The sequence below is a fragment of the Oreochromis aureus genome, linkage group 3 (genome assembly GCF_013358895.1).
Source record: "Oreochromis aureus strain Israel breed Guangdong linkage group 3, ZZ_aureus, whole genome shotgun sequence".
Lineage (NCBI taxonomy): Eukaryota > Metazoa > Chordata > Actinopteri > Cichliformes > Cichlidae > Oreochromis > Oreochromis aureus.
The window spans coordinates 114,509,526-114,530,377 of NC_052944.1; the positions used below are offsets into that span (position 1 = coordinate 114,509,526).

Here is a 20,852-nt window from a genome sequence, read left to right on the forward strand (position 1 = left end):
GCAGAGGAGGACAATAGCAGATGAAGTGTGGAAAGGGAGTGTGTCGGGGTGTAGAGGTGCAGGCAGAGGAGGATTGTGGGTGTTGTAGTCCAGTGGTTGTTTGATACTTTAAGCCCTGAAATAGACTGTGTGTTTGAGCCCCATCGTTTATTTACAGTCACACAAGTCAGTATGTACACTACACACCAACACGTGCACACTCACACACACACACACACCATCTTCACATCACACAAACCAATAAATAAATAGATAAATAAATAAATAGCATGATATAAATACTTCAGTACCAGCTCTACAGGCTCTGATTCATTATGTACTGATAATAAACCAATCAGTGTGAGTCTGTCCTCGTCTCAGATTAAAAACATCCTGATCCATCAGTGTGTGCGCCTGTCACCCTCCCAGAGAAGAAAACAAAAACTTGCTGGAGGGAGGGGAGGAGCCTGGGCGTGACATTAACAGCAGTTCCTGTGAAGATGGTCGGCCAATCAGAGCCTGTCGCGTGCGGGGACCCAGATGTAGGGTCTGCTCTGCTCCTCGATGACCACTTTGACGTGGTGGTAGACTTCCTCAAAGCTGTCGCCATGCACGATGGCTGGAAGACAGGCAAAGGTGGCATCAAACCCCGAGACGCTCGTACGTTTCACACATGAACGCTTGCAGCGTGAACTTTATTCAATTCTTGTTTCACCTGTGAAGCACTCCAGGAAGTCCTGCTCCAGCTTGATGGCTCGATCCAGAGCTTTCCTCGCCTGCTCCTCCGACAGGCGCTTGTTCAAGTCTCTGCACCAATGTCACACATGTTAATCCTCACAGTGACATCACAATGCTCTGTGACTCCGCCCACAAAACCACAACACTGAATCAAATCTTTTAAAAAAAAATTAATTTAAAATTTTAATTAATTTTCTTTTAAAAAATGTAATTGAATGACATTTGAGATTTTTATGTTTGAATTTTAATTTACTTTAAGAATTACAAATTAAGAACCTCTCTAAATCGCAACCTGTGGTGTTGGGGGCTTTTTTCCCCTGGTAGGGTCTTCCATGGGGGCCCAGCTGGGCACCCACACTAGAGTCTGTGGGACAACTCGTCTATCACCAGGTGGCAGATGTCAAAATCTCATCTGTGCTTTTTGCAGACCTCTGTCTGTTATTGGATCTGGGAGGTTGGTCTGATTTGACCTTTATGGGCGGAGTCAGAGAGCAGTTTGATCTGACCTCATGTTTTTAGTGTTAGACTCACAGGATGTTCTCCAGCGACAGCGGTCGGATGAAGATAGCGATGGGGTGGAGCTATGCTGCCTGCAGCCTCCTCACGGGGTTGGCCGACACATCCAGGATGCAGTGCTTCCCCTGAACACACACACACCGTCACAATACTACCACTGTGGGAGTGGAAACAGCCACTGTGGGAGTGGAAAGGGTCACTGTGGTAAAGTGTGGATTGTCACCTGCTCGGCCACCTGTCCCACACTCTGCACCGACGTCCCGTACAGGTGGTTGTTGTACTGCCCCGCCTCGATGAAGCTGTGCGACTGGATGTCCCGCTTCATGTGTTCCCGTGACGCCACAAAGTGGTAGTCCGGCCCATCCACCTCGTAGTCCCTGCGAGGGCGAGTCGTATCTGTGAGAGAGAGAGGCATACATTAGAAACCTGTCTGTTCAGTTCCTGCGTGACCACCTGTAGGCGGAGCCTTACGGGGAACGCAGGAGCCGAACTTGTCAGGGAACTCGGACAGCGGGTCGTCGTTGACGCGGTCTTTGGTGGGTCCCAGGATGATGATGGGGTGGGCGTAGTCCACTGAACACACACACAGAGGTCATGTGACCCTCAGTCATAGGCGGGAACAGTTTGAGTTACAGTCTGGGGTCAAAGGTTACTGGTGACACTGACCTTCAATCTGAGTGATGAGCTCGTAGCTGTGAACAAAGCCTTCTGTACCTGCATGAAGAAGAAACACCTGAAAACACAGGAAGTGATATCATACAAAGATCTGACACATGACGGGGACTGATGATGAGGAGGGTCTGAGTTATATGAACCCTCAGTTTGACTGAGGTTAGAAGTGAGAGAGGTCAGAGGTCACTTCCTGTTGTCAGTCTGGAGGTTCCTGTGATGCTGTGATGAGGTCAGAGCTGATGGACGTCTCTGTGTTTTTGTGTTTCTGAGTCGGAGTGACTTCCTCTGGATCCTCACAGAGGAGAAAACAGGAAGTAGATACTTCCACTTCCTGTATCATCAGCACAGGCTGCAGGTTTTATTTAACTTCCTCACACTGAACATGGAACGCATCGATGAATGACCTCTGACCTCTTCCTGTTCCTGAGCTCTCAGGTTCCTCCTCACTGATCATCAGGAGGTCAAACTATCATCACAGGAGTGTGTGTGGAGGAGTCACTGATTAATAACCACACCTCCTCCTCCTCCTCTGTGTGTGTTTACCTTTGCTCTTCATCCGTGACCACTCCTTCCTCTCCACTCTGAAACACACACACACACTGTTTGGTTTAATTGTGTTTCATTGTCTTTACCTTACAGTATAAAGCACCCTGAGGTGACTGCTGTTGTGATGCTGTATAAATAAAAATGAATTAAAGGTGGAATACAGCACACTGACACTGATCACAGACCTGTGTGTGTGCAGCATTCACAGACCTGTGCTTGGAGGGGATGTAGCCCAGCTCCTCCAGCTCCCCCTGCTGGTTGACTCTGCGTGCCTGCCACCACTCGTCGTCGGCGCTGTCGATCATGTGGAAGACCTCGCCAAAGTTAAAGTCCAGCGCCTGAGAGAGCACGCCGCAGTCCCACTGCTTATCGTAGTCGAAGAGCGCCCTGAAAGACACACAGCACGCCATGGAGAACGCCGCTCATCGCCTCTGTGGAGTCATTTAAATTTAGCACATCTGGAGTCAGAAGTTATTCCAGGAGTTCTCTGTGTGTTCTTCACACACACTTCGGACTGACAAACAAAGACACACACAGTCCTGTTTTCATATCTTAGTGAGGACATCAATTGGCATATTGCTTACCCCCCTAACCATCAAAAATGAATCTGCACCCATAACTGTAACCCTAAAACCACATTTTGAGCCTCAAGCATGTCTTCAAACTCGTGGGGACGGCATCCTGTCCCCATAGTGGCTGTTGGTCCCCACAAGTATAGAAGTATTTAAATTTTGGTCCTCACAAAGATATATAAACATGTACACACTATGTATTTTTATGAAATGTATATTAATAATTAACTAAAAGTTGTGCATTTTAAACTGTATAAATACAACTTATATAGCGCTTTTCTACTCTTCTGAGCACTCACAGTGGCGTGCTGCCCTGAGGAGACCTGGTCCAGGTGTCTCAGTGTGGAGAAGCTGTCACAGGTGAGCTCAGGTTACCTGATGTAGAAGGTGCGGCTGTTCCTCAGACTGCCGGACGAGCTGTTCATCATCTGCTCCCTCAGGTCGTGGATCTTTGCCTCGAAGCGACTGTACTCTGAAAACACACACACTCAGAGTTTAAACAGGTTCAAGGTCAAAGGTCACAGAGGTACAAGGGTCACATGATCAGAGGTGGTTACACACAGTGAGCAGGACCAACCATCAGCATCACTGCAGGCCAATCACAGCTCACAGATGGATCAGGAGCTCTTGCTGTTTATCAATATGTGTACTTTTGTGTACTTGCGTGTACTTGTGCGTTCTTGTGGACTTGTGATACGTCATCAGTAACAGTACTGTTCCAACTAAATGTAGCATCAAGCCAAGTACTCTCAACATTCCCGGATGTGTTCTGGCTCCTCCCATTTTACCCAGCATGCATCGGTGGTGACTTATGTGGACTTGGTGCAGCCAAATATCCCAGAATGCATTTTGTCCAAACTCAAACACGGCAGTGACAGAGGACAACTGCTAAAAAAATATTACTCTGTGTAAAAAAATGAACTTTTAAGATATTTTAAGGCGAGAATGTTGCTGTGTGAACTTCAAATATCTGCTCGATTTATCAGGACATCACGTTTGTAAAAGTGCTCCGACGTTTTCACAGACGTCTGTTACCCACCAGCTGTCAGCTGGCCATGAGGTCAAGGGTCACCAGAGCGAGAACAGCGGACTCCATCGTTTTCAAACCCCCCGTAGTCTTTCACTGCTCAGGTTAAACATGACATATAAGTCACTTAGACAACTTCTAAATGTTCATGTTTGCTTTATTTGCCAAAGTGCTTGAAATACTTTTTATCTTTTTTCTTAAAGAAATCTCCCACACCATGTGAAATTTCCATTGCAAATATTAATCACAGTAAAATTACGAGGGGATGGCAGTGAAGCTGTGATGTCATCATGTCATCAAGTACACTGATGTTCCAGCTGTGGAATGATCGCGCTGCGTTCCCAGGAAGTGCGGACTGACGTGTGAACTTACAAAGTACGGACTAGTGAGAACGCGAGAACGGAGTCACACACTTGAGTAGTGAGAAACGGGTTAGGTGTGTGTGTGTGTGTGTGTCCTCATCCTCAGGTCTGTACTGTGCTACTATGGTAACAGTCTGCCCGGCATTCTTCAGAGCTGCTGCTGCCTGCTCATGTGTGGCGTACCTGAGGTCCACCCTGTTCACCTGCACACACACACACACACACACACACACACACACGCATACACATACACACACACACACACATATGTTAGTTGAGTGGATCTGTGGTCAGTACCTCTGCCTGACCAGCAGGGGGCAGCCTGGTTACACTTTTGTTTCTGCTGGTTACAAACTGATATGTGACTGAGGACCAGTGCTGATGTAACACCAGACAAGTTACTAGTCAGAGTACTCTGATTACTTTTCTGTTGTAGTTTGAGAGTCTAAAGCACATGTGTCAATGTCAAGGCCTGTGGGCCACATCCGGCCCAGCGTACATTTATATCCGGCCCACAAGATCATTTTATATAGATGCATTATTATTGTTATGCATGGCCCGGCGATATGAGGCGCTAATAATATACAAACTACAGATCCCATAATGCAGCCTCCTTGCTGAACGCTAGGCTAACTGGGAACATTCCCGCGTCAATCAAGTCAAACTTCTGTTATTGAAGCTAGCCGCTCACAATGGTGGAGAGAAAAGTTGATTCTGAAAGCAGAGCCTTTCAGCGCCAGTGGGAGACTGAATATATGTTTACAGACATTGCTGGTAAACCCGTGTGTCTTATTAGTGGAGCTAATGTGGCTGTAATTAAGGAATTTAATTTAAGATGGCACTACGAGACAAAACGCCAGGATAAGCTGAAAAACCTAAACACAGAAACTACAGAAAGTAGAAGAGCTAAAGAAGAATCTGACATTTCAGCAGACGTTTGTCACCAGAGCAAAATCACAAAGTGAAGCTGTTGTGAAAGCAAGTTTTATTGTAGCAGAGGAGCCAAATCAGCCGGTACCACTCTGAAGAGCTGCATGATGAAGGTGTGCGACGTCTTGTGTCCAGACAAAACGCAGATTTTGGCAAATGTGAGCCTGAGGAGAAATAGGATTGCTGATCGGGTTTGTGAGATGGCCACTGATTTAAGAACACAGTTGTGTGAAAGAAGCAAAAACTTTATTGCACACTCTCTTTCTGTGGATGAAAGTATAGACATGATGGACATTGCACAACTGGCCATCTTCATCTGTGGACAGGAAATATTGAACATTAAATCGATGCACGGGACAACGACAGGAAAATACATTTTTTAAAACGTATGTCAAAGTGTAACTGACATGAAACTGCCCTGGGACAAACTTGTTGTCATACACCAGGAAAGGCTGTGTGGTAAAGGCTCCCTCGAGTACTCGTCCTCTCCCATCATGCCGCGGGGGATGGGGGAGTATCGTCACAGTGACGGAGGAGGGAGGGCTTGTGGGTAATCGCACATGTAGTCCGGCTCCATGTAGGCTGCAGAGAGGACGGAAGAGTCAGCAGCTGATCTCTGACCTCTGGATCAGGGTAAAGGGTCTAACATCTGGATCAGGGTCAGGTCTAACATCTGGATCAGGGACACGGGTTTAACATCTGGATCAGGGATGGGTCTAACATCTGGATCAGGGACACGGGTCTAACATCTGGATCAGGGTCACGGGTCTAACATCTGGATCAGGGACACGGGTCTAAACTCTGGATGAGGGTCACGGGTCCAACATCTGGATCAGGGTCGCGGGTCTAACATCTGGATCAGGGACGCGGGTCTAACATCTGGATCAGGGTCACAGGTCTAACATCTGGATCAGGGTCAAAGGTCTAACATCTGGATCAGGGACACGGGGTCTAACATCTGGATCAGGGACACGGGTCTAACATCTGGATCGGGGTCACGGGTCTAACATCTGGATCAGGGTCACAGGTCTAACATCTGGATCAGGGACACGGGGTCTAACATCTGGATCAGGGAAACGGGTCTAACATATGGATCAGGTCACGGGTCTAACATCTGGATCAGGACACGGGTCTAACATCTGGATCAGGGTCACAGGTCTAACATCTGGATCAGGGACACGGGGTCTAACATCTGGATCAGGGAAACGGGTCTAACATATGGATCAGGTCACGGGTCTAACATCTGGATCAGGACACGGGTCTAACATCTGGATCAGGGACACGGGTCTAACATCTGGATCAGGGACACGGGTCTGACATCTGGATCAGGGACACGGGTCTAACATCTGGATCAGGGTCACGGGTCTAACATCTGGATCAGGTCACGGGTCTAACATCTGGATCAGGAACGCAGGTCTAACATCTGGATCAGGGACACGGGTCTAACATCTGGATCAAGGTCACGGGTCTAACATCTGGATCAGGGTCACAAGTCAAACATCTGGATCAGGGTCACGGGTCTAACATCTAGATCAGGGACAGGTCTAACATCTGGATCTGGGACGGGTTTAACTGGTTGCTGACTGTGTTTGACACATTATTCTGGATTAATCTGTTATTAATGATAATCTTATCCATAGCAAAGCAAACATCCTGGACCTTCCTCTTAGTCTGAGTCTTGAGTTCACCTGCATCAGGATCAAAGCCTGATAGGATCAAACATTACTGGAGGAAAACCTCATTAAAGTCATTTTAAAGCCTGACTGTGTCCTGGTTTCATCTTCTGAGGAGTTTAGAATTAATCTGAGCTGAAGGTGCACTCTGTCCTCTGGGTGGCGCTGCAGGAAAACTAAAGTCATCATTCAGAGCGAACTCACATCTGTGCAGATGACTGATATACATACCGTTTATAGTACTATTTATGGTATTATTCACAATATCACTGTAGTATTATCACTGTAATAAACGTGTCAGCAGGTCTAGTCAGTGAGATAGTGTACAGGTGTACTAACAGCTGGTCAGGTCGGGGGAGCTGTATCGGGTGGATGTACTGCGAGGTGGGCGTGGCCACCTTCAGGTAGACCACCTCTTCCGTGTTCTTCAGGGCCGACACGGCGTCTTCGTGCAGTACATCCTCCAGAGACATGTGGTTGACCTGCCGGGGGGCGGAGCCTCACGTTAGACCACAGTCACATCACTTTAGCGTGTCAAAGAGAACACGTGTGATGTCACGTACCGCCAGGATTTTGTCTCCGATCTGCAGCCGCCCGTCACGGTGTGCAGCCCCGCCCTCGATGATCTTGGTGACGTAGATGCTGTTGTCTCCAGGGACGTGCTGGTTCCCCACGCAACCTGCTATACTGAAGCCCAGACCTGCACCGGGGGGCGGGGTTAGATTAACAAAACACAGAACACCATGAGCTGAAGAGCAAACTGACTCATGGGAAACAACGTTTACAGATTAAAAAGGTGATGATCTAAAATATGTTACTGAAGTAATGAGTGCGTCACAAAATGTTAAAAATATATAAAGTAATAAATCTCCAGGTGTGACTTGCTCCATATGAGGTGACACATTCAGGTGTGTTTCTGCTTCCTGTTTGACCAAACTTATTTATAACAGGTTTATTAAACATCACTACAGTACGTGGACCTGCTGAGGAATCACAGTATAAAGGTGAATCTCCTGTATGAAGCCTCTGTGATGTCTCTAATTCATCTGTAGCTGATATAAAACATAAAGCATTTAAGAACAGTAATGACTCTAACAGTCCAGCAGAGGGCGGCAGAGCAGCTGGAATCACAGTTACATAAGAGCTGAACACCTGCTCTCCTGTCTCACCTTTGGGTCCTTTCATCAGTTTGATCTGTGTGATGCGTTCGCTCGGTGGGCGTCTCCGCAGCCTGACAACAGGCCCCGCCTCCTTCAGCGCCTCCACAGCGATGGAGTGAGTGACCTCCCGGACGTCCACATCGTTAACAAATACGATGCTGTCGTTCACCCTGGAGATGAAGAGAGAGAGCGAGTCATTGTCACCTCCTCAAACAGCTGTTTGAAGGCTCAGGTGTGACCAGGTTTAGGTGGACTGGTCCTTTAAACGTGAGAGGCTCAGCTTCATGTCCTCAGAAAACACAAGCACAAGCGTTTCTGTGTGTGTCTGTTTGTGTGTGTCCATGTTTCTGTGTGTGTCTGTTTGTGTGTGTCCGTGTTTCTGTGTGTGTGTGTTTGTGTTTCTGTGTGTGTCTGTTTGTGTGTGTTTGAGTTTGAGTGTGCGTACCTGAGGCGTCCGTCCTGGGCAGTGGCTCCTCCGGGGATGATCTTGGTGATGAAGATGGAGGGGTCGTCTCTAATGTGAGGATTGTCGGTTCCTCCCGCGATGCTGAAGCCCAGACCAGAGTTACCCTGAACACAACATAAACACACATCAACACACTGTACCTGATGCAGACCTGGGTCTTCCTGTATGTGGATCCCGGATGAGCCCCCACCTGGCCCATTTGCTCAGTGAGCTCATAAATCAAATCTGGGAGTGAATCTAAGACAAACAGCCAGCAGAGGTCCAGGAGAGTCATCCAGCTGTTAGGTTAGTTTACTGCACAGCTGGATAACCCTGGAGCTCTGCAGATGTTGGCGTTTTTATCAGACTCAAACTGACGCACTGACTATAACAGAAAAGCTCTACAGCGCATTGTGAGAACAGCTGAGAGGATAGTTGGTGTACCACTCCCCTCCCTGCAAGACATCTACACCACCCGCCTTACCCGCAAAGCCATCACAATTGTCAACGATGCAACCCACCCAGCAAGACTGTCTGTTCAGCCTCCTGCCCTCCGGAAAAAGATACAGAAGTCTCCGCTCCCGCACTACCAGGCTCACCAACAGCTTCATCCACCAGGCTGTGAGACTGCTGAACTCTCTCCCCCCCCCGGCTCCCAGCCAGCAGAAACACCAGACTGGCAGGAGTATAGGAAGACAGACTGGAGGTCCTGTCTTGTTATATCCTGTATGTTACCTAAATGTTGTGCATCTGCACTTTATTGTTGTCTATGTCTACGCATGGGACAGTGTGAAACGTAATTTCAATTCCTTTGTATGGCAAGTACATCTGAAGAAATTGACAAATAAAACTGACTTTGACTTTTGACTTTGACGTCCAAACCAGCTGACTTTTGGATCTTCAGCTCTCAGAGGGGAGACAGAGGGGAGAGGCTGTATTTGGAGATATTTGGTATTTTCTGGTTTTGTATTTTTGATCATTTTGAATTTTAGTTCTATGTTCTGTGTTATTTATTCTTCTCGTTATAGTGTTATATTCTGTTTTCTATAGATCGTGCTTTCTGTGCCGTTAGTTCCCTCCACGAAAGACAAGCTGAAGGTTCGTTGGTCCAGCAGACCCAGTGTTGCTCTGCTCATGGTCTCTGTTAGAGCCAGGAGGAGGAGCAGCTCGAGGGTCGTCAGGTCCTGCGCGGACCAACTGTGTGGTGTGATGGAGCACCTCTTCAACCTGAGCCTGAGGCTGGGAAGAGTCCCACAGCTCTGGTAAACTTCCTGTGTTGTTCCAGTGCCAAAGACTTCACGCCCCAAGGACCTCAACAGCTACAGGCCGGTGGCTCTGACATCCCACCTGATGAAGACCCTGGAGCGGCTGGTCCTGGCTCAGCTTTGGCGCCTTGTGAGCTCATCACTGGACCCACTTCAGTTTGCCTACCAGCCTGGCATTGGAGCGGATGATGCCATCATTAATCTCCTACATCGTTCCCTCGCTCACCTGGAGACCGCTGGGAGCACTGTGAGAATCACGTTCTTTGATTTCTCCAGTGCCTTTAACACCATTCTTCCCTCGGTTCTGAAGGACAAGCTGGAGAACTCTGGAGTGGACCATCACCTCACTACCTGGATTCTGGACTACCTCACTGACCGACCACAGTATGTGAGGACTCAGGGCTGTGTGTCGGACAGAGTCGTCTGCAGTACGGGGGCCCCACAGGGAACGGTTCTGGCTCCGTTCCTCTTCACCATCTACACTGCAGACTTCTCCCACAACTCCACCCAGTGCTTCCTGCAGAAGTTCTCTGATGACTCTGCAATAGTCGGCCTCATCACTGATGGGGACGACAAGGAGTACAGAGGACTGACTCAGGACTTTGTGGACTGGTGCCAGCTGAACTAATTCCAGATCAATGCCAGTAAAACCAAGGAGCTGGTGGTAGACTTCCGCAGGCACAAGCATCCTCCACTGCAACCACTGAACATCCAAGGTGTGGACATCGAGGATGTGGACAGCTACAGGTACCTTGGTGTTCATCTGAACAACAAACTGGACTGGACTCATAACTCAGACGCCCTCTACAGGAAAGGGCAGAGCAGACTGTACCTGCTGCGGAGACTCAGGTCGTTTGGAGTGGAGGGCCCACTCCTGAAGACCTTCTATGAGTCTGTGGTGGCCTCAGCCATTTTTTATGGTGTGGTCTGCTGGAGAGGCAGCATCTCTGCTGGGGACAGGAAGAGACTGAACAGGCTGATCCGAAGGGCCAGCTCTGTTCTGGGAGGCCCTCTGGACCCAGTGGAGGTGGTGAGTGACAGGAGAATGGTGGCTAAGCTGTCATCCCTGTTGGACAACATCTCCCACCCCATGCATGAGACTGTGAAGGCACTGAGCAGCTCCTTCAGTGGGAGACTCACGGCACCCACGGTGTGGGACGGAGAGATTTCGCAGGTCTTTCCTCCCCACTGCTGTCAGACTCCACAATAAAGACTTTTGCAGCTGATCAAACACACAAACCCACACATGTGCAATAAGACTGCTATATGTGCAATTCTTCTTCTGACGAAGTTGTGTTTTTGTATTTTCCTACTCAGTTGTATATAGTATTTGTATTTCTATTTTATTCTATTGTATATATTATTCTATTCTATTTTATTTTATTCTATTGTACATAGTATTTTATTTTATTTTATTTTATTGCATTCCAGTGTTTTCTAATTTCTGCTACATAACTTTGCACTTTTGCTGTAACAAAACAAATTTCCCACCTGTGGGACTAATAAAGGCCATCTTATCTTATCTTATCTTATGTCAGCAGCATGTCCTCCGTCCTCCATGTCCTGAAGCAGACCTGACATCATGATTCTCATGACATCATCATGACATCACTGACAGCCACAGATGTGCAGCTCCATCAGTGCCATTTAAAGCGGTCAGCAGGCACTGTGCTAGCTACACCTGATGTATTCAAACCATATACAGGGAGTGCAGAATTATTAGGCAAATGAGTATTTTGTCCACATCATCCTCTTCATGCATGTTGTCTTACTCCAAGCTGTATAGGCTCGAAAGCCTACTACCAATTAAGCATATTAGGTGATGTGCATCTCTCTAATGAGAAGGGGTGTGGTCTAATGACATCAACACCCTATATCAGGTGTGCATAATTATTAGGCAACTTCCTTTCCTTTGGCAAAATGGGTCAAAAGAAGGACTTGACAGGCTCAGAAAAGTCAAAAATAGTGAGATATCTTGCAGAGGGATGCAGCAGTCTTAAAATTGCAAAGCTTCTGAAGCGTGATCATCGAACAATCAAGCGCTTTCATTCAAAATAGTCAACAGGGTCGCAAGAAGCGTGTGGAAAACCAAGGCGCAAAATAACTGCCCATGAACTGAGAAAAGTCAAGCGTGCAGCTGCCAAGATGCCACTTGCCACCAGTTTGGCCATATTTCAGAGCTGCAACATCACTGGAGTGCCCAAAAGCACAAGGTGTGCAATACTCAGAGACATGGCCAAGGAAAGAAAGGCTGAAAGACGACCACCACTGAACAAGACACACAAGCTGAAACGTCAAGACCGGGCCAAGAAATATCTCAAGACTGATTTTTCTAAGGTTTTATGGACTGATGAAATGAGAGTGAGTCTTGATGGGCCAGATGGATGGGCCCGTGGCTGGAATGGTAAAGGGCAGAGAGCTCCAGTCCGACTCAGACGCCAGCAAGGTGGAGGTGGAGTACTGGTTTGGGCTGGTATCATCAAAGATGAGCTTGTGGGGTCTTTTCGGGTTGAGGATGGAGTCAAGCTCAACTCCCAGTCCTACTGCCAGTTTCTGGAAGACACCTTCTTCAAGCAGTGGTACAGGAAGAAGTCTGCATCCTTCAAGAAAAACATGATTTTCATGCAGGACAATGCTCCATCACACGCGTCCAAGTACTCCACAGCGTGGCTGGCAAGAAAGGGTATAAAAGAAGAAAAACTAATGACATGGCCTCCTTGTTCACCTGATCTGAACCCCATTGAGAACCTGTGGTCCATCATCAAATGTGAGATTTACAAGGAGGGAAAACAGTACACCTCTCTGAACAGTGTCTGGGAGGCTGTGGTTGCTGCTGCACGCAATGTTGATGGTGAACAGATCAAAACACTGACAGAATCCATGGATGGCAGGCTTTTGAGTGTCCTTGCAAAGAAAGGTGGCTGTATTGGTCGCTGATTTGTTTTTGTTTTGTTTTGAATGTCAGAAATGTATATTTGTGAATGTGGAGATGTTATATTGGTTTCACTGGTAAAAATAAATAATTGACATGGGTATATATTTGTTTTTGTTAAGTTGCCTAATAATTATGCACAGTAATAGTCACCTGCACACACAGATATCCCCCTAAAATAGCTAAAACTAAACACAAACTAAAAACTACTTCCAAAAACATTCAGCTTTGATATTAATGAGTTTTTTGGGTTCATTGAGAACATGGTTGTTGTTCAATAATAAAATTATTCCTCAAAAATACAACTTGCCTAATAATTCTGCACTCCCTGTACACACCTCAGCCTCCATCAGGCTGCTTTACTGAGCCAAACACCTCCAGAAGGGCCAGGCTCAGTGAGGGGCCGCCAAGTGCTGCAGATGTGAGGGAGGGTTCAGAGTCACCTGATCCTAGACCTGCCCACACAAAGCTCTGACCATCAACACACACACACACACACACACACACACACACACACACACACACACACACACACACACACGTACACACAGAGCTGTAACCAGGGGTCAGAGCTCCTGCAGGTGTGTGTACCGGTGAGCTGTTAGTTTTCAGTCATTCTTTATGAAATGCAAAGCGGTTACTGAAGCAGCTGCTAACAGCTGAAGCAGAGACAGATACACACTGTAACAGCGTCTCTGTTTGTGACACGTTCAGATGATCCAAACAGGAAACAGCTGGAACAGTAAACTGTGCGCTCGTTAGAAAACCTGTCTGAGGGTTGGACGTCCTTTAATCCGCACACTGTAATAAAAATAGGAGCTAATAAAAGCTCGGGCTTTAAAGACAAAAATAACTGCAGGATGTTTGATGGCTTGTTCAAGGCTCCACAGACAGCAGCTGATAAATCCAGAGCCTCTGGGCTCAATTTTGATTGGACGACGAGCCAGTGAACTCTGACCTGATCACCTCTGACATCAGGACATCATTTACAGGTGGAACAGTGGTCCTACCACCTTTCTGCTAACAGAATATTTATCACACATGAACCATTTGTATTTGGAGCACATCACACTCACACCAACACTGAACCAACATGGCCTCCCTGTCAGGGGGCAGGGTTTGTGATCTCTTGGAAATATGTTCTTGTGTTGTTATTATTAGTTAGGACTTAGTTGAGTTTTACTCCAGTTTGTGTTATCATCCGTGTCCCCTTGTGTCTCTCGTCCGTGTCCCTCTCTCGCTCCCTCTCTCTTGTGACAAGCTTGTGTGTCCATGTTTCCTGTTTTATTTTGAAAGTCCCATGTCCATGTTCGAAGGCCGCTACAATGACGTGGACCCAGCTGCAGAGAACGGGCCAGAACAGAGTCTGTTGGCGTGGTGTTGTTGCAGACCTGTGCTCCACCAGGAGTCTACAGGAAAACTGATGTTCCATGTTCAGTGTGTTTAGCTTTGCTTCTCATGTGTCAGCTGTTTCCACTTCCCTCATTACCCTGCTGTATATTTAAGTCATTCAGTGTCGGGTCATCTGTTTGTGTTGCTTCATGTCATGTCAGGTCTTGGGTTTTTCGTGCTCCTGCTCAGATTCATGCTCATGTTCTTGTGTCATAGTTTTCATATTTAGTCTTAGCTGCTCCCAGATTAGTTTTGTCCCAGTTCACTTTGTCTTTGTTTTGTGGTTTTTCCCATCAGCCAAATAAATGTCCCACTTTTTGTTAAACCTTAACCCTTTAAGACCTACCATAGAACCAAGTCCGCCAGAGCTTATATTATATTTTTACATGCTGTAGTTCCATTTTTGGGAGCATTTCAAGTTGATATACATCAATACAACCATTATAGCCCAAATTTTAATAATATGTATGCATTAAGTGCATAGTAATTACATAAATTGCAAAAAAGTGCAAGATATCAGTCTGTGTAACCTGCCGGAGCAGCACTGAATGACCACCACACATGAGCATGTTCCTGCAACGTTCAGCAGCTTTGCTTTTGGTAAGTAGAGTTACCTAACTACAGTAACTCTAAACACATGCCATCCATTTCTAACAGCCTGGTTACTTGCTGTCAGTTATTTTAGAAACCATGTGGTCACCTGACCTAACACTGTTTCTTCTTCTTCTTCCCCTTAATGTTGAAGTGTCAAAGGTCAACCAGCTGGAGAGGAAACTACACCAGTGTACTGGGATGTTTCACCAACACATGCCAGATGCTGTTCCTTCATGGTGACATCACCAGAGACAGCCCCGCCCACCTCAGGACCTCGCCATTGATCATGATGATTATAATGATGACAGCGAGCGAAACTAAGACTGTAAAAATCAGAATGTTTAGATGCTTTCTAATTATTAATGGATACTGAGAGCCTCTTTCTGTGTTTTGTCTGTTTTGTTTTTTTTACCTCATTTGTTACTAACAAAGTTCAACAAACTCACACAGTTTACATTCTGTATGTTTCCATCTTTACCAGCCACACTCTACCCGCAATTAAGAAAACAAACCTTAGAAATCGTTATTTTTTCTCTTTTGATGTTAATTCAGTGAATATACTGCACTGCTTCCTTTTGTTTCGTCACACATTGCTTTAAGTTTTTCAGTGTCCAGTTATTTTTTACTGCTGTTTGAATTCTCTGTATGTTTGACCCTGTAGACAGTTTGATGGACTGCTTGTCTTGTAACTGCTGTCTGTTTTTGACTAAAGATTTGGATTTCTGACTGTAACACAGCCTCTGCGTGTCCTCCCTTTGTGTCCTCTTCCTCTGTGAACGTGTTGCATGTGTCACAGATTCATTTTATTAACAGCTTTCCCACAGTGAATCGCATCAGCATTCATTCACAACACATTTCAGAAGGATTCAGATTAATACAGTGGTCTTACAGTCAGAATTATCCTGACAGACTGCCACTGTAAATTATCTTTCATCAGGTCAATTTTAAAGCTCAGTATTTCAAAGCAGGAGTTATGAAGAATCATACTGGCATTAAATCAAATCAAATCACTTTTATTGTCATATCACATGTGCAGGTACACTGGTACAGTACATGTGAGTGAAATTCTTGTGTGTGAGCTTCACAAGCAACAGTGGTGTGCAAAGTACAATAACATAAGAAAAAGCAAATATAAGAATGGCTAAATCTGAGAATTATATAAATAAATATATGTACAATATAAGAATGTATGCATTATTGGATGTGTATACTAAATATGTATGTCTACGTGTGTATATATGTGTGTGTGTGTATATACATATTTTACAAATTAAATAGAGTAAAAATAAAATAAAATATATAAAATATACAGAGGTTGGTAGTTGGATATTGTGCAAAACAAGTGGCATTTATATACAGTGTGGAGTGCATAATGTTGAAGTTCCAGTAGTGAGGGTGAGGTGTCTATGAAGTGTTCAGCAGTCTGATGGCCTGGTGGAAAAAGCTGTCTCAGTCTGCTGGTACGGGACCGGATGCTGCAGAACCTCCTTCCTGATGGAAGTAGTCTGAAGAGTTTATGGCTGGGGTGACTGGAGTCCTTGATGATCCTCCCCGCTTTCCTCAGGCACCGCTTCCTGTAGATGTCCTGGAGGGAGGGAAGCTCACCTCCAATTATCCGTTCAGAGCACCGCACTACTCTCTGGAGAACTTTGCGGTTGTAAGCGGTGCTGTTGCCATACCAGGTGGTGATGCATCCAGTGAGGATGCTCTCAATTGCACAGCAATAGAAGGTCCTGAGGATGCGGGGCCTCATGCTGAATCTACAATTAAGACATTAGGACTGTAACAATATGTACTAACAAAGTCAAAGTTTTTTAATTATGCTAGAATATTGGGAGACAATCAACTTTTAGTGTTTTCTGCATATTAATTATACTGAAATAGAGATGGTGACCCTAACTGTACAGAAGTACTAAACAACTGACAATCTAACAGACATTATTGGCCTGAGCCGTCATGCTCAGTGAGTCTGATCCTGTGCTGTGAGAGTCTGACAAGCATGTTTCTGGTCAGTTTGGAAGAAATAATATCACAATGTTGATCTTTTTTTCAATATTCCTTTTACAACATAAACTGTGATCAAAGCTACTTATGTTCACAGCATGTAATAATAGTGACAGTCCAGTGCATTGTGGTCTGTTGAGCTAGGGTTAGGGTTAGCAATTCAGACATATGTAATCAATCTCTTGCTGGATATAACAAACACCTAGGAATTCATATTATAATTTGATTTTCATGAAATATTCATATTCAGTATCAGTCATTTTATATTATAACCACGTATCCACCCAGGCTCATGGTGGGGCAGGGCTCTGTCCTGGGGTGCTTGAGTGAAAGGTAATGTACACCCTGACCAGGTATCCAGTCTGTCAGACTTGTTTTCAATATTTGATTCTAAAATATGAGTGAAAACAAAAATCCAACTAGGATTCTTGCATATGATGGGTGGAGTCTGTCTTTGACTGTATTGTCCAGCTGATCCATCAAACCCCCAGCAGGTGAACCTTATCATGACATAACACAGTAACAATGTAAAAAATTAAACAGCAACAGTCTAAATTTAAAGTGCATTCTAAACTCCTCTTCAATAAATTATTTGGATGTGCAGTGAGTCATTCAGGACTGTAAAATGTGAACTACAGAACCCAGAGTCTTCACCATTAAATCTCTGGTTGCTTCATTTTTCTATCCTAACTCAGATACTTTAAAGGTTTTAGTAAAGTTGCATTGTCATAGTGAGGCAAAGTGCTTTATGTGTGTGTGTGTCATGAACGGCTGTAAAAGCCCTTTAATTACAGAACAAAGCGGGGTTTGAGTTCGACTTGCGGCAGACTGTTGCTACTTCTAAACGGAACGCAGCCTTCCTACGGCGGACAGCTAATAACAGGAATCGGACGCGCGGTCCACCCTAGTCCACAGCAACCACCATAGCAACAGCCTAGCATGACCTTAAAAACATATTCTGTATATATGTCTATAACTGTCTATAACTATCAAAAACGTGAAATTATTTGTAAAGCATGAAAGCGTTACAGCTGCAGAGAGCTATGGCGGTATATTTGGAAGCTGTTTACATAGCTAATAATATACGATGTAACCATGGAGACAGTCAGTCACGTGGGCTAGCGGTGCATGTTTACTACAGTGAATAAGGTGATTGTGTGCACAGCGTCCACACGCTGCACAGGGTAAAGACATTACTTCAATATTGTTTTATATTTATATATATTTGCCTTCTGCTGACCATCACCTCAGGTTCACCATTAGTGTTTCAGCATACAGATGCACACTGTCTAAATATGAACACATTCAAAAAAATCATGTCTCAGAAATAAGCACAGCTGTTCATGTTTGTCATTATAGTTTTATTTGTAAGAAAATTATGAACTTCATATTGTGTATCAAGTCAAAGAACATTTGACAAGTCTGAGTCATTTCTTTGCCCTATGAGAGCTGGAATAAATATATATCCTGACAGTTACAGTTGAAACAGTAGAGACAGGTAGAAATGGGATCGGACTAATCTTTGCTTAGTCCTGTATTCAGTCCATCATATTAAAAAACAAACAATAGCACGATCCGTGTGATTTTGCATCCATTTCCAAATTGTAGTCAAGCAGCCCAGTCTCATACATAGGTAACAGAAATGTCTCTAATGTAGATGTGTACAGTCTAGTGTAAGCATTAAAAGATCATAAAGGAAACACTAACATTTATGTGAAACTAATTGTAATAAAAAATGAGCAGGTGCTTTACAGATTTATAAGAAAGAATCTGAAAACAACACTTTTTTGGTCTAAGTGGTCAAAGTAGAAAACAGAACTGATGTTCAAGAACAAACCGTAGCTGCACTAATATTACACATCTCCATTGTTGTGGTGAACAGACATGTTGCTTTTAAAACCACATGCAGTGTGTGACCATGACTGTCCACTGAAGTCTTCTTCTTCTTCTTGCCATCAAAATGGAAGCAGACAGAGCACGAGCTGCTTTGATCTACTGAAAGGAAAAAGCAGAACATCTGAGCTGAAACCATTAAGATAGAAACAATCATTCAATGCAGTGTCTCAGGTAGCTTAGCCTGTTACAACTGTTGATACAAGCTCAGTACAGTTAACTCAGTGTCGGGGAACTCCAGTGTGGGAACTAGTGGCTTTAGGTTTGTAGTCATTTAACTTTCATCCATTCATCCATTTAATTCAGGAGGAAGAAATGTCAGGTTGGTGCATGCTGGTTACATGCATTTGGTCCCATGCTGTCTTTAACCAAATGACTTGGTTCACTTTATGGCTGGGCTGTATGTGGGGTTATATCATGTTATTTGGGCAGGAGTACCTGTCCCCTGTTAGACTTAGAAAGTTTCTCCATAAGCAGAGCTTCTAACTCTTATAGCTTTTAGCACATCTGTAGCTGTGCAGGCTGACAGGTTTTTGGTGGCTCTTTTTACCCCACACTGGTTGTGAGTGTGTAAATAGCCCCACTAGTTCTTTTGGGTTGCAGTTAACTTGGGAGGAAGGGGTGGGTCTGCCATGACTAGATGACTAAAAATGATCTGGGATACATAAATTTCATAATGCATGCATATATCTCTATAAACCTGGCCTGAGGGCTGCCATTTTTTACATTCAGTTATTTCTCTTAGAAATGTTGGATCTAAATAATGAATGTGTTACAGTTAAAGTGAAACACTGGTCAGTGTAAATGGCTCATTGGGACAAAGAAACCTTTAAATTAAATATCATCACCTGATATCAAGTATCAAACAATATCAAAGCTGTAAAAGCTGTTTACAGTCAGAATGTATAAAAACTATGATTGTAAATAAATTCAAACTAGTGAGCTTTTCTCTTTGTGCTGAATATCAACACTGTGACTTCTTGGACTGTAAGCTTTATTTCAGCACAGTTGTAGAAGCCGTCATTCCAAAAGTCTTTTGATAACAAGAAAAAAATACCTTGTCAGTCCACGGCCTGAAGTTCTTCTCCAAACATCTTCTGCCATCGGCTTTGTCTGCCGAACAATAGACCACAAAAAGATGATTTAGTCACTTTGTCTGGATCATGCAGCTCGAATGTGTTGTGTAACAATGTTGAATAACCGTCGTTATCCCTCTGCTGTGTCAGTAGGATTGTACTGTACAGCATCTCATTCATATGTGAGGAATGCTAATGTAACACGATAACAGACATCTGGTCTTACATCATTAAAATATAACGGGCAGGAGATATTTAGATATTTTTATATTTATATTACATTTTATAGCTGACAGATATTACTAAATAGATAGAATTTACTAAATGGTTGAAAACATGAAAAATATGTCCATAATCACAAATGACCATGAGAGTCACCAGAATAAATTCAACTAGACACTCAAAAGACATCCTTAAATGCTCTTTAAGTGGCAGAACAAACAAACAAACAGTTAATCGCTTACTTGAGATGAAATCTGCTCAGCTACTTAGAAAACAGCTTCTAACTGGTTCCTCCTTTAACAGGATGACTGCTCAGGGGTAAGGCCATCATGCAGTCCAGCAACCTTTATGGTTCTGCTTTGATTCACCAGGAACTATTAGGGAAACCTTTCAGCACCTCCTGTGAAAGACACAGGCATAAACACACAAACATTTATTAACATGTTCCACAGTCTTCCAGTTTGATTTTCTCATCCTGTGGACAACAACGTACAGAGGTGCAGGTTTATTGTTAACTTTTGTTAACATATCCAGCTGCAGCTCCACTGTGATCCTGAACTGGATAAGCACTTAAGAAAATGTGTCTATAAATACAGCAGCTTACTATATTTATCCAAACAGACGGGACCAATAATGCTTCACTGAGTTAGAGACTTTAACAGTCTCTTCTATGTAAGAATGTCTCGTGATAGACTAGCAAACTTGACAACAAAGGTTTTTCAGACTACATGTAGCTGTCCTCTATGTCAGCTCACATTTACATTCATGTCACACTTATTTCGGCTTTACTATTTTTATCATTATTACTTACATTTTTGATACCTTGAGTTTGTAAATGATCAGATTACATAATT

At 44.5% G+C, this 20,852-nt stretch overlaps 1 long non-coding RNA gene and 1 pseudogene across 1 annotated transcript; both read right to left on the minus strand.

The window, feature by feature from the left end:
• Positions 1 to 491: 491 nt before the first annotated feature.
• Positions 492 to 15,351, minus strand: LOC116321948 (annotated as a pseudogene).
• A 3,433-nt stretch (positions 15,352 to 18,784) lies between these two features.
• On the minus strand, positions 18,785 to 20,838 carry LOC120437926. Its single transcript, XR_005611507.1, has 3 exons — positions 20,241 to 20,838; positions 19,758 to 19,813; positions 18,785 to 18,802 (listed from the first exon to the last, which is right to left on the minus strand). It is a non-coding gene; the product is annotated as an uncharacterized LOC120437926 (long non-coding RNA).
• Between the last annotated feature and the right edge of the window lie 14 nt (positions 20,839 to 20,852).